Below are 13,434 nucleotides of genomic sequence, written 5' to 3'. Positions count from 1 at the left end.
AAATGAAAATTTATCTTATTAACAGAACTCGAAAGTTCAATTGAATTAAATTATAATTAAATAACACTTTCAAGAATTTAGGTAGTTATTATATTTTACTATTTCATTTTTGAATTAGTAATTAGCGTCTATGGTGCATTATTAAAAAAGAACTCTGACTAAACCAATTGAATCTTATTTGTTGTTGATACTGTAGTGAGACATAAATTACAAATATTACTATTTAATACAATACAAAATGAGATCAACTATTATTGTGCTAATTAAACTTATAATTAAAATAATTAAGAAGTACGGTAGCTTATTATTCATAACTATTTCTTTTTTCAATTTGTATTTGGCGCCTATGATGCATTTTTAACATTAAGAACTCGGACTTAACCAATCGAGTCTCATTTACTATCAACACTGTAGAGAGATATAAATGACCAAGAGTACTATTTAATTCTACTGATAATACAAATTGAGAAAAACTATAATTGTTCTTATTAAAAAGTTGTCATACTATGTTTTTCATGAAAGAAAAGTGTCTTGCTAATTAGCCTTTAAAATATCACGATAGTACAATAACTAACTACATGTATAAACATATATAACAACACAATTGTGGATAAACTGGCGGATATTCTTTTTTTACGTAAATCCACAGTTACTGTATCGTTCCAGAATCCGATAGCCTATGATTTGATAGAATATGTAAATATAAGTCGCTTCCATTATCGAACACAGTTTTCGATACCTTCCTGCTGTCTATATTATGTTTTGATTATATATAGGAATGCATGACATCCATATTGAAAGAACGCCTGTACTATGTAAATATTCCTAGTTTTCAAATCGTGGGACTACACTAAATACTTGCTATCAAGTTTGAATATCAAGTATATTACTGATACTCGTTCATAGAGCCTTTTTAAAGATTGTTCTGTATCCAGATTTTATAGAAGACTTTTGGGTTAAAAAAAAACATTATGGCGTCTTATTATACTTCTGCAAAATGTCGGCTGGTTATAGTCATTACTGTTCTGAATACATTGACAAAATGAACTAATAATAAATGGCTAATAAATATCTTATAGTCCCAAATAATTTCCGGTAATGCGTATCACCAAAAGGAGTTGAATGCTAACCTAAGAGACCGCTTAGCATAAATGGCACAAATATCGTATGTCAAGCAAAATAAAGTTTGTATTATTCTACGAATTTCAATTTTGAGACATTTTTCCTCACATTAGCAAGTGAATTTCTGATCGAGGACGTTCACGTATACAATAAAAACAATCTTTTTTCATTTTTTTGTTAATCATGGTCTTTGTTTCATTTCTTATTCATGATTTGAGAATGTTCAATTTACTTTGACTTTTTTACAATTTAAAATGGGTTATATTATGTTATTTGGCGTTTTCATATTGTTGTACATGTAAACACAATCATGCAACTATAAATCGATGCGTTTCTTTTTCAAACCTTTTGTTAAAACATAATTCATTCTTTCATAATGTTTTATATTTAAATTAAATGCGTTGCCCTTTTGTTCACAACATAACAACAACATAAGTCTTTGTAGCTTAAAAAAACGGAAAAAAGACTGCTTTTGGAACGGGAATGGCTATTCTGCTCTGCTGTTTTTAGTGCGTCTGTAAACACTAACATCCCGTCCTTCGCCCAAACTTTTCCCCTTCTCCAAAACATAATAATAAAAGGTTATGAAAACACAGATAAAAATTCATACAATGAATTATATTCCCAAAATATGAGAAAATGAAACTTCGTTTTACTTTGGTTTTTTTTGGTGGCGACTTTTCAGCTTTACTGGTGGAGGAATACCTCAGGTGCACTTCCGCGCATTATTTCAGACATGAACGGGCACATGAGTAGAGCCACCGCCGTTCATAAAAAAAGCTAGAAAGTTTCTTCACATGAAAAAATCCAAAGTCTCTGTCGGCATTCGAACTGTTTGAATTGTTTTGTTTAAATTGTTAACGACCTTACCTACTCAGCAACGCAAGTCCCGCGTATTTCTTATAATTGCTCGAAAATGTTTTGATATATAGCAATTTAGTTTGCATTAATAAACTTCTACTCAATGTCACTTTTCGGTTCGTAAGTGTTTTCTTCAGTATAATTATCTTTTCTACTTATTCAACATTTCAAACATTTTCAATAAACCGTCTAATTCATAGTATTAAATCAACTGGCAAGAAAAAGCCCTTATAAGCATTTAAGTTTTCGGATCTGACAATTTTTCAGCATTGTATTGTGTTATCTATTGTTGTTTGTAAATTTGTTTGAAGTAGGATATGTTTATACTTGATAATCTGTCATGAAATGTATTACTCCGATAAATAAGATGAATAAAGGCACCGTATAGAATCAATGTATTGATATTTTCAGTTCCTACAAGTTTTCTTTTTATATAAAACAATGTAACATCTCGCAGACACTAACGACGCAGGTTTTTTGAATTTTATCTTTATCAATTCTAGTTGATATAGTTAAAATAAGACGAATCTTGACCATTCATAAGCAGCGTTATGACGCAATAAAGCATGCAAACTATACATTTATACTCACCTTGCCGCGTTGCAAACAATATACATTCCAGCCTCACAGTTAAATTAATATTATGATATATGACATATTAAAGATGCTGAATGTTATGTTATTAATTTACTTTTAAATGCGATAATTTTACAGAAAAAATCAGAATTAAGGAAAAATACAGAAAATAAAATGATGAAAAATCTTTGACGCTGACTTGGTCTTTCTTAATATAACACAATGGTGTACGTCATCAGTAAAACATGATCGGTCACATGACCCATCTTTTATGTAGAACAAAACAATCATTGATGCCGATCACAGCAGCTTATCAAGCACAGTCGGTTATTCTTTTATCATAAATTTAATTTTTTGTTTTAAAGATTGACCTGAACTGGCGACAAACCCGGGAGACTGGTTTCTTCCTCCTAGGCATATTTGTTTACAAGCTGTGTGAGCGAGTGCCAGGAAACTTCTGTTAATTTACATATAAGGATGTTACATTTTACACTTAGTGATACCTTTGGATTTTTTCGACAAGAACTATGCAACTAATCAAATTCTGACCGTCGAAAATGTTGTATTATTCCATTCAAATCCATCTTGAGCACATACAAAACAATTACTTTTTTCTTTTATTAAACGTATATGACTTGTCACAGGATCTTAAAGGTACTTTGGGTGAAACCTTTCTTTCATTTTTTTTTATTTCTTCTTTTTTTTTCCTTTCCTTTTTCACTTTATCTACAGCAGATTCCGGATGAGAACAGCCCGATACGAAGAATGAGGAGTATAAGAACAAAGAGAATAAGAATAATAGATCTATGACAGGTTCGGGTCTTGCAAATTGCACTAGTTTAATCTAAATGAATTTTTATTTTATCTTGATTTTATCTTCATTACGATATTGCGATAATTATTATGAAAACGGTAATTGTGCCTTACATTGATAATATTAGTATTATCGTCCTTTTTATATGGATAACTTTCTGTATTACTTCCCACATTTTTGTGATGTTAATGGAAGTTATTCTAACCGTTTATACCTGTTTATACAAGTATACCATGTGACTAAGAAATTTGTACATTGATAACAGTACTTTGAACATTAAAATTCTTGTCACGTAGATTTACTTCTAAAATAATAAATGACCGCCATTTTTCTCTATGTTGCCTCTTATTTTTCAAAATTCTCTACGAAGGGTTTTAAAAAAGTGAGTGTAACATACATATATTTTAGTTGTCATAAATGATATCTTTTGGTTGAATAGTCATAAAGTTAACATCTGTTTTCATCTTAAGTTATTGCATCGGATTATGAGTCAAAATGAAACAAACAGACAAAATTATGGCCGAATTAGAGATTATAAGAAGGTGATGAAGAAAATTCTTGATATGATCAGAGTGCAAAGATCACAACCATAATGGATTTTGGTTTTGACTTTGATGAAATAAAGCTTATTATCTGATTTGTACGAGGGGGCGAAGCTCCCCGATTATAAATCATATTGTCGAAAGTTTTGATGTTCTCTCTCTTTTGTATTATAGGCAAAAAACGACATGTTCCCTGTTGTCACAATATGAAACCCCAGAAAAAAGTAACCAATGATTGGGCATCTGGATATGATATTTCTCTCTATCGTCACAATAGGTGTACTATGTGGGGATATAAATTTCAACGAATTAGATTGTTTTACTTGCCTTGTGAGAATACAGCAAATGTTTTCTATTGTAAGACTAAATTTATATATACATGTATATAAATTCCAATTCCTTTCTGTTTCGAAATCAAAAATAGAAATTTACTAATAATCTATTGAGTATGTAAATCACACATTGATTTGTGGTTTATAGTTAAATATCAACCGTAAGAACAAACTGTTAACCCGAGGCGAAGGTAAATACTGTGATGATAATTTTTTTACTAAATCTAAATGAAACCAAAAGTAACAATAACTTAATTATCCTTGTATCATAGACTGAGGACCTTTCTGTTGAAAATGTGTCAGAGTTGAATCGTATACATATATACATGCAAAGTGCGTTTATTGGAGGGCAGGTATTAGTTACCCGCACTCAATAGCATAAACCACTGATTGGCTCGTTTTTTTCTTGGGTTTACCTTTTGTGACGATAGCACTTTTTGTGGTTGTAAGATACGTTAAAACTACAACAGAAGTCTTCGTTCAGTTTGACATTTATTTGCGCCTTATCTCCATTTCGAAGAGTACGTGTTATTGCGCAGGCATATCAATCGTACGTCTATGAAAATCGTAATTGTTTACTGTATAGTTAGTTAAGTCAAGTCAAATTTCCTTTATTACAGACATTTCATGTTAACATGAATAAATGTGGTTAGCAATAGATACAATCATAGTAGAGGCTTTTTGAACATATACTATGTACAGTATATATAATTTTAGTGGTAAAACAATTCGTAAAAATGTATTTGTGATTATCATTACTAAAATGGTAAAATATATGTTCTGGTATGTCACCAAATATTAACTTTTTGTTCAAATATATATTCAAAGACATACAATAAATTGTCCACTACAATTTCTGTTGAGAAAAATAAAACATAACATTTATCATATATTGAATGTTTATAAATATTTACTCATATTGTGTAGTAATCTGTAATAACATGCTCTTTTTCATATTTATATAAATGATTGATAATAGTTATCAATATCAGGAGGAAATGTCAGGGGAGGAATTCGTAAGCGGGAAGTTAGTTTGACTACCGTCTTAGATCAAAAGTAATGGGAAATAATGTATGTATAGATGAATAATTAGTATAGTTTAAACCTACCATGATCGAATTAGTCGACATCATTTTAAATACATTTTTATTTACCTTAACGCAATGCTATGCCTTTTTTAAATTTCTATTTTCTTTATGTAATCTCTCTAAAACAAGTAAGGTACTAACTTGAAACTGTTTCTAAGATGGTCACAACTTACAGACCTAAATATCTTCAGACCTAATATATTCACTCATTGCATTTTGACAAAATTGTGTACCTTTTAATTGTTACTGACAGCTTAAAATATATAACTAGACTACTTTCACATACAATATGTTATACATTAGGCAAAGTTACACAAATTGTCAAGTAAGCATTTATGTAACCTGATTGTATCATGATAAATTTAAACCAGAAATAAATAATTAAAAATATAGACTTTAAGCTCATCTACATGATTGTATATTTTTCTTCTTTTTCTAATTTTAATGAATTTGTAACTCTTCAAAAAAAGTTGATTTACATGTTTATAAATAATATTTTTATTTTTTTTGACTGTGATTATATTTCTTAGGTATGAAGACCAGCCAGTGAATCTAATCCTCAGAAAGAGACAATATTGTAATGGTGAGTATGTAAGGCACTATTAAATGAAGATGGAAAAACTTTAATTTCATGACATTGCTTCTTTATACTATTTCACAATTAATCAGATATTTCTAGTTTACATATTATAAATTAATTTATCTCCAGTCTTTTGTTACTTTAATGATACTAAAAGTTTAGATGGAAATAAATGGTGGATATAATTCCTTCTATTCCAATATCTTTGTTTTAATGTATAGACACTATGCAACCTCCTCAGAAAAGTCCTTTGTAGAGCAATTAGACTACCCCATTACAACAGTTTTAATTTTTCCCTACCAAATTTAGAGTAAATATTAATTGTAAACATTAATTAACAACACATCTCAGCAACAACCAAATTGTCTTTCAAAGATTGTTGCTATCCAGATCATGTACTCTAATTACTAATGCTTGTCATGAACAAATTGTAAGTTTTTGACTTTGAATGTAATATTATTATTATTATTATAATGATTATGTCAAATTGTAAAATGCAGGTACGATATCAAGAATGAGCATTGTATTTAAGGTGTTTCAATGTGTGACAATGATCCAGTGGCAAGAGACAAGCTGTGACAGTAAGTCTAACTTGTAAAGGATAATTCCCATTCTGTTATCTATAACTCTTTGATTTCCTTGATACTTGTGAATGAATCACAGTCATTTATCTGTTGTCAGGTTTTCCTTAAGTTTTTAGAGAACTGTGATAAGCACTATATCACAGCATTGAATGGAAGTACATATATATTGAATAAAAAAAGACAATTTGATTTTTTTTCACTATAATTCAGTTTGGAAGTAATCTAGAATGAAATATGTAATTAACTGTTTTCAAGCTGTAATCTCTTAGCATGAGATAATTTGTAATTCATATGTCAGACAAAACAGACATTGAAGTTTATTTACTAGTTAAAGAACAAACAGATGTGTTGAGGGATACCAGTAAATCTACTGTCTGGACAGTATTGACAAATCGACACAATTTCTATTAATTATAAAACTTTTACACAAAGGATCTTACATGAGTGTCTTTTTAAGGTCACTTTAATTAAAAAGTTGTTTTGACTTGCATTGGTACATTTTATTTGCATTCAGTGTTTTAGGATACAAGTTTGTTATTGTTTGCTTTTGTAGAGCTAAAAGTATATCAAGTTTAAACCTAGTACATTGTATATAAGTTGTCTTTGTTTAAAGCAGTGAAGATCAGTATGTATGATACATACTATGATTGAAGTAGTTTTGACATTAAATACATTAGCAAAGGATGTTTTTGGTATATGATACACACTTTTGGGTTACAATGCTTTCTACATGTGTATGTGCTGTGTTAGTACATTTGATGGTACTTTATTATACATCTTTTTTGTTTTAATTTTCTTTACTTTCTTTACATGTCAGCTTCAAATTTCTTTAATATAATATAATACAACATGCAGTTAACAAATAACTTAAGTCTATGAATAATTTTTTCTCATTGATTAAGACAGTGAGTAGAAAAGAATTATTTCCCATTTCATTATACTTACCAGCACTTATCTCCTAAACTGTAATCTTATAAGAAATCGTGCACTGATGTAGACAAGAGAGGAATTTTAATATAACCATTAATAATGAAATATTATAATCCATATAACATAGCTTCATTTATTTTTCAATTATCTCCCTGTATAGAAAAATATTGACATTAGTTTTGTATACATGTTTAAGTATCTGCAGTTTGTTGATTTATTTAGACATACATAAGATACTAATATATAGATTGGTAGACTTACAGCGGTGTTTCTTTATATTAAAAGATACAAAAACATGATTTATCATGAACATTATAATGATTGTTTTTATACAGTCATTGTTCATTGATTTTCTTAATTTACTTGACTTTATTGGGGAACATAATTTGTTTTTTTTATCACTTTTGTTATTATTTTAAAATCACTGATGAAAAGTTTAAATTATAATCAAATCTTAAAAAAAGTATTTCTGATTTCAAAACATTTTCTGTGCTAATATTGGTTGAAGTGAAATACTAGTTTAACAAACTTCTTTGTTGTGATATGTTAAAATGAGATAACATTGTTTCCATTGAGTAAAATGTATGCATGTCCTTTGAACCAGTAATTATATTTTGTTGATGAGTATGTATATTTAAATCCAAAAATTCAGAATACATAAGTTTAAATAATCAATCCTGACTTGTGCTTTTAATTCTGTCATCTTCAATTTGTACTGATAAGTTATCTTCTTGTCACGCTCTGCCAAACCTCTACTTTAACAAAGAGTATGTAAGCACATACACAACATAACAATATGCCTGGACATTTCAGAGGTAAAAATAGAACACCACTTGTTTTATGAATGTATCTGCAATGAAAACATGCATTAACTATTTGTTTAACTAGATATTTAATCCACTGAATGAAATGTTTGCAAAATTTAAGACAGAAACATAAAATCATTACTTTGATTTATTTGTACATAACTGCAAATTTACTTTCGTGTAATAGCCCCTTTGACACACAATACGATATTGAAAATAAGATAAAGAATTAGTTTGATATACAAAACATTGACAATTATGATGTTGCTTCAACATCTTTTAACTAAAACATGACTGGCATTACAAGGATTTTTATCATTATGATGTCTGTACTACATAGTCTGTTATAAAGGATTCCTCATGTTGGGTTGATATGTCTCTAATGAGAAAAAAAAATACTATAATCACATAACAACAAACTGTTAACAATTTATTATAAATACGTTTGAAAAAAATGACGAATTGGTTGAACATTATACATTGTTTGAATATTTATCAATTCCCAGACGTTAAGTAAAGTGTCCCCCCCCCCAAATTATGCCTGATGGAATGAGATAGAAAAACATATTATTGGCGTCCGCGCCGAAGCGCGGCGCTCTTATGGAATGAGGTCAGATTTTGTGAAAGGGCGACAGCAACTTCTCGAGCCTTTTAGTCGGTCAAAGTAAAAGCCGAAAATTCCGATCGGAATGAGGGTGCTTGATTATTAAATAAGAATGAAATGTCGCGATATGTTACAATGAATTTTCGCAATGCAAACATTTAGAAATGAAATAACCTTTTCCGTCAATAAATCGCGCTCTTCTGGGTTTTTTATTTATCATTTTGTAGTACACAGTCGGTTATCATGTCATGGTATGTTATTGTTGTACATGTATCCTAGAATGATCAGTTGATGACCTAAATATTCCAAAAACCTATTTATAGATATATCTTTTTATCACTCCTATCGGTAAATGCCGGTCTCTCCCGGTCTATTTTGACCAGGATTTACTAGTGACCGGCGAATAGTACCACACGTTTATTGTCCGGTCTCTCCCGATTTTGGAGTAGATGTTTGATATCGTTACAATTAGAAAAAAACAACAATAGCATGTTTCATTTTATCTATATGAGATAAAAACAATAAATATGTACACGGATTTATATGTAATATAAATCCGTGATATGTACAATAATTGAGAAAAAGGTACATTTTTTATGGTATTAAAATGACATTATCAACTTTGAAACATTTTATTTAATTATTCAATTTGTTATCCGTGTTTAGTAAAGATGCCGAGGAATTATTTCAAAGTTACAAATTAGATTTTATGAATTATTCAATTGATCGATAATTTAAAAAATGATAAAGAAAAAATACAATGTACATGTACGTGGTTTAAGAATAAACAATATTATATATATTGAAAGATAAACCATAATTTACTGACTTTTTCCAGTTAAGCTTTGACTTATAATCGTCGGTCAATATGACAATTGAATTCTTAAAATTTATTTTACAATTTTAATAAAAAAGAGTAGTAAAAACTCAGTATTAAAATAGCACATAAAACACAAAAAAGAATAAAAGAAAACAATATTCATAAAATCTGTATTTTTTTTTAAATTAAAATTAATAGATATTACAATTATTGTATAATAAACAATTATGCTCAACATGATCAACATGGTAATATAACCAGTGTCATATTTTTACTAACTTAAAGTGTGAACAGATACCTTAAGGGGGTCTTCGCTAATAGCGATAACATGTACATAATAAGGGACAAATGTGTGGTTGATCATGCGTTACACATATGGATTATAAATGATTGCATACATGTATATCCGTTGCTATTAATAACCACGATCATAAAGAAATAACAAGTAATATTCTAATCTCTAGCATGCCAATCAAAGTTCATAATGAACAATGTCTTTCGTCCGCTCATTCATAAGTGGTATACATTTCTGGTAGTTTATAAGAATATCTTGTCATCATATGTGTACTAGTTCATCTTCACTTGCTGCATTTCTTGCTTGGACGCCCTTTGATGCTTTGCATCAATGCTTTTCTTGTTCTTATTTGTTTCGTATCAATTTAGAACCTCTGACATGTATAATTTACATTTTTCAGCTGATGTAAACTAGCAATGGCTTACACACAAAAATCATGATCATGCTTCAACAGCTACACATCTGCATTACACAACGGAATTTATCTCATCTAAAAAAATATTCAAGTAAGATCTACATAAATAAAGTTAAGAGTGTAATAAATTTCAATGACTTAAAATTTAGATGTATTACGTCAAATTAATTTAGTCCCTTTTATCCGGAATGATTTTCTGTTACAACGTTCTATTCGCATGCGCGTCGTTGCTATGGTTTAAGTAAAAAAATAAAGTAAATAGTTTTTTCATACTGCTCACAGCATACAACCGACCTTTAAAAAAGAAAGTTATTGTCGACAAATAATTCTAAAAGTCTAAATTATCGCCTTAACCAAGCTGATAGTCGGTCACAACTAAATGACCACTTGGGCAATTCATTAGTTGCACTCGATGCAAAAAGGCCGGCTTTTTCTACGGCCTTGTAGCATTTACAGGAAGCATGGCGGCCATTTTGTTTTGTATAGAAAAACGCACTATCTTGCGATAATCGTACGATTAAGTAAATCTGCGACGTTTGATAAGACACCACTACAATTGTACGATAAAAACGGTTGTACGACAGTTGATAAGGCGGGCACCTGGTTTTACTAACACAACAACTGGAGACATAAGGCATATTGCAGATGATTAAGCAGACACTGCTAAAACATATTAATGGTGTACAATTTCATATTTCTTATGTATTATCTTACTTCATATCATTAATGGTATAATGTTGATCTAAGGGGAATTTTTTTAGTTTCTTTTAAAATCATTCTTAAAGCGCACTTGGCAGACATGATTCTCGAAAAAATGTTTCATATTTTACTCAAACGAAAAAAAAAAACCTTAATATTTAGGAAATAAATCTAATTTGAGTAAATTGTTGTAGGATAATGCTCTTTCTGAGTTCAAATGCGCAGGAATGTAATGACTAAGGTTGGTAGGCCTTAAGTAATTTATTACAAAACATTTGAATGATTAACCATGCTTTATTTTACTGTAACATAAGAAAATAATATCTATTTCTATCAAAATAATCAATAAAAACATTTGAATTCTATTATGCGTAGAAGTTATTGTTATGACATCATTTGGTTTTTTGACGTCATATCTGACTACATATGATGTGTTATATTTCCATTTTTATGCCATGCATATAATCATGTAGATCTGATAATGCACTTGACTGCCTTATTTGTTTATAGGGAAATAATGTGAAGCGTGTTTGAATTTTATGTAAATTTAAAAAAATACTGAATCTTGAAAATAAAACATACACCAAATCAAGTCCGGCAAAGCCATATCAGTCACAATGTCAGTCATAAACTATGAGTGGTACGGATTTTCTTTCACTAATAAAACCTATCATTACACTGGTTGTCGTGAAGATCACGAGCATAATGTTACATATAATGTCAAAGTGTTATATATATCAAATGTATGTCTAAAAGTAAAGTATTGTGTTGATTAAAGTGTTATATTCAATATGTCCTTAAAGTTATAAATAAATGTGTATTATAATAAGTGAAATATGATGTTTTCAAATGTAATATCATTAAAGTGTTTAAAGACGTTAAAATGTGCAAGTAAAGAAAGTTTTTCGTGATTGTATTCAAAGCTATTATAAAGTGTTGACGTTGTTTAAGTGTTAAGTTAATTTATCACTTAAATTCGTATATATGTAAATTAGAACGGTGCCCAATAAGGTGCACCGTGGTTGAATAAATATGAATGGTGTCTAGACGGTTCTCAACAACAGACGGTGCATACAAAATGTTGCTTAACACGTGTATCGGTGGCATTTTATACACGTGACTTTTTCCCGCTCTTTATACAGCAGTATATAAACAAGGAAGATTGATTGAGAAGGCAGAGTAAATTTGGATTAGAAATAGTTTGGACATACAGAACATTAAAATATACTTATTTCGGACTTAAGCAATACTTTGGATAATATGTTATTATAATATAAAGTTTGTTTGCAATAGTTAATTTCAATTCATGATTTATGAAATAAAGAAACATGATCATAAAACAGTGAAATGTGTTCTGTGTTATAATATCACGTTAAAAGTATCAAACGTTTGTAGCAGAAAATTATTTCCTCTTAAATCATGGTAAATATTTAAATATTAAAAGAAACTCTGCTACAAATTGGTCCCGCGAACCGGATACAGTGATGCAAATGATAAGGATATTAATAAACTAAACTAAACTAAACATTGGTGTGTGTGCCTTGTGTTGAAACACTGTGCTATTTAAAATGAAGGCGATCGCTAAGATGTGATTATGTGATAGATAGTACATTGAGAAGACGTAATATAAAGTGATATAAAGTGTAAGTTGTAAGCATAAATAAATATTATTTCTTGAAGCACAAAAGAAATATGTCGAATATTTCATACATAAAAGGTGTGAGAACCAGATTCAGAAACACTCTGGAATCTGAAATAAAGAAAGCAACAGATTTACTAGAGAGTGATTACGAAGAGTATGAATTGGAAGAGAGAATTGCACATGTCTCTAAATGCGTTGAAAAGTTAAAGGCATACAGGGAAAAAGTTGAAACTCAAAGCGAGAAATTTGCATCATTACTGAAAGAAGATGATACTGACTTGATACAAAATGTTCTAGAAGAAGATTGTGATTTATGCACACATGCAATGGATATGTTCTTAGATCTTCAACATTACAGAGAAAAATTACTCTGTGCAAAAGAGAAGATGGTAATTAAACCAATTGCTGCAGAAGAATCAGACACCAATACGTTAATACAAATACAAAAAGATATGCAAAAGATTTTATCTGCTCAATTAAAACAGCAAGAACTTAGTTATAGAAAAGAATCTGAAAGAACCTTGTCAGTGAAACTACCAAAGATAGATATGGCATCATTCAATGGAGATAAGACAAAGTGGTTAGAATTTTGGGATTCTTTTAATAGTGCAGTACATAGTAACAAAATGTTAACAAAGGTTGATAAATTCAACTATCTACGAAGTAAATTGATTGGAGAAGCCAAAGATGCAATTGCAGGATTAGCCTTTACAAACGAAAATTA

At 29.6% G+C, this 13,434-nt stretch overlaps 1 protein-coding gene across 5 annotated transcripts in view; it reads right to left on the bottom strand.

The window, feature by feature from the left end:
• LOC132743110 (deleted in malignant brain tumors 1 protein-like) overlaps window positions 1-13,434 on the bottom strand; it is a 180,390-nt gene that overhangs the window by 103,889 nt on the left and 63,067 nt on the right. The gene's annotated exons all lie outside the window — the stretch shown is intronic.

The sequence above is a fragment of the Ruditapes philippinarum genome, unplaced genomic scaffold (assembly GCF_026571515.1).
Source record: "Ruditapes philippinarum isolate M1 unplaced genomic scaffold, ASM2657151v2 ctg981_1_1_1_1, whole genome shotgun sequence".
Taxonomy (NCBI): domain Eukaryota; kingdom Metazoa; phylum Mollusca; class Bivalvia; order Venerida; family Veneridae; genus Ruditapes; species Ruditapes philippinarum.
Note: the sequence above shows the minus strand (reverse complement) of the source record. Positions and strands in the feature narration are given on the sequence as shown.